The sequence below is a fragment of the Aplysia californica genome, unplaced genomic scaffold, assembly GCF_000002075.1.
Source record: "Aplysia californica isolate F4 #8 unplaced genomic scaffold, AplCal3.0 scaffold00662, whole genome shotgun sequence".
Taxonomy (NCBI): Eukaryota; Metazoa; Mollusca; class Gastropoda; order Aplysiida; family Aplysiidae; genus Aplysia; species Aplysia californica.
The window spans coordinates 387,796-389,792 of NW_004797932.1; the positions used below are offsets into that span (position 1 = coordinate 387,796).

At 38.2% G+C, this 1,997-nt stretch overlaps 1 protein-coding gene across 1 annotated transcript in view; it reads right to left on the reverse strand.

The window, feature by feature from the left end:
• LOC101846768 (sodium-dependent lysophosphatidylcholine symporter 1-B) overlaps positions 1–1,997 on the reverse strand; it is a 32,835-nt gene that overhangs the window by 29,824 nt on the left and 1,014 nt on the right. The gene's annotated exons all lie outside the window — the stretch shown is intronic.

Below are 1,997 nucleotides of genomic sequence, written 5' to 3' on the forward strand. Positions count from 1 at the left end.
GTTTCCGGTCTCGTGATTTTTTTGCCTATTTATTGCGAGAGTTCGGCGCCAACTTTCATTCTGCCTATGGCTCTGGTCTGGGAAGGAACACCACATGGCAAGCCCGCCTACATACAACCGTCAGTAACACCCACCACACACCCACCACCATCCTGCACATGTATACACACACAAACTTATACACACACTAACTAAACATGATCAGTGGGCAACTTTTGAACGTATAACGAGCTGAGTTGTGGATGGAGAGACAGTGTGAGTGACAGAGCGGGTGAAAGGAAGAATTTACGAGTGTATCCACAGGCGACAGCAACTACAAGACGACGACACCGACCCCCCTGGCCTGGTCCACAGCTCACGAACGAAAGGAATGCTGCTAAGGCAGTGTTTTACCTATATTATTGTCCATGGTTCGCAGGGAGCAAGGGAATGAGTGAGATTTTCTTTGTGTGTGCCTGGAGGGAGGGGGTGGGGTGTGAAAGTCATGATAACGGGGATGAGCCGCGGGAGAGAACACGGGAATTGAATGAATGAGTGAAACTGAAAGAGAGGAACGACTCATGAGCATTGGAGTGAATGTATCCTGTTTAAAAAAAATATTTTTGTATACTTTGAACTGTTACTGAATAAAGGCTGAAATAAAGCCCATAAACAACCACAAAAATTAAAAGATAAGGGTATGTGTCAACCTAGAACCCATAAAAGTGCGTAAATTATTTTTTTTTAAAGTACAGGATATTACATGTAAATTATGGAATCACACACATTAAGGGGCCTGCCAGTGTCAGTATAATAAATCGGTTTTGGTGGAACGTACGCTCTAATATAAAACATTTAAATCTATATGTATACATGTATATATATATATATTTAGAATCTAATGAAGGTAGGTACTAGGAACATCAAATTAAATGACGTTACACTATGCAACGTCCCCCCTCCCCCCCCCCTTTCCCCAACAAAAAAAAATGGATAGAAAAACAACACATCAGAACAATAACAAGAAAAAAAGTTACACACTAACAAAATAAAACACCACAAAGAGTCAAAGAGGGAAAAATAAAAGTAACTGTAACGTATTCAACAAATCAACGTGGTGACAACAAGTGAGAAAGAGACTAAGTGAAGCTAAGGGAACTTTCTTTCAAAAGTAAAGAGGTTCGGTTTCTTTCTTTTTTTTTCTTTTTTTCCTTTTAAATTTGACTTTTATTCCACGACCAAAAAATGTCAAAAAATCGAGCCACGATTGATTGGTCGCGGCAGCGACAAACGCTGAAGCTAGTTCTATGTGTCGTTGTTATCAATAACCCTCCCTAGATCTAGATCTAGACAGCACACGAGTGAACACAACACATTAAGTTTAAGAGCAGCACCCTTCAAAGGCAACACGTCATATCTGTAGGGAAAAACTGTTTGGAACTGTAGTATTTCTTTATATAAATATTTACTGTGGACATTTTTGGACCGATTGAACCATATTATTGTATACGAACAGTCTTTGGTAGGTCTATACTCTATATTATATCCGAAATTTGGGGGAAAGGATGTGATTTCAGAGTGTTCGGAGAAATAGTGCCCAGCTTTATTTAAAAAATTTTCCCGAACGTTCGGAGAAATAGTGCCCAGCTTTATTTTCCCGAACGTTCGGAGAAATAGTGCCGGCCAAAATATTAGGCTAAGTAAAAGGGTAAGTTTAGAATGTTCATTTCTTTTAATCAATTAAAAAAAAAACTAGATCTAACTCTAACCTGACATGGAGAGACGAAGTCGAAGAAAGTAAAAAAGTCTAGATTATAGCTCTAGACATATAGACTAGATTCTATATCTAGATCTAGATTTAGATCTAGACTAGATAATCTAATCTAGATTATAGCTCTAGACATATAGACTAGATTCTATATCTAGATCTAGATTTAGATCTAGATCTAGATCTAGAATAGAATAGATCCACTGTCTAGATTCTAGACTAGATCTAGATCTAGATCTAGAATCTAGAA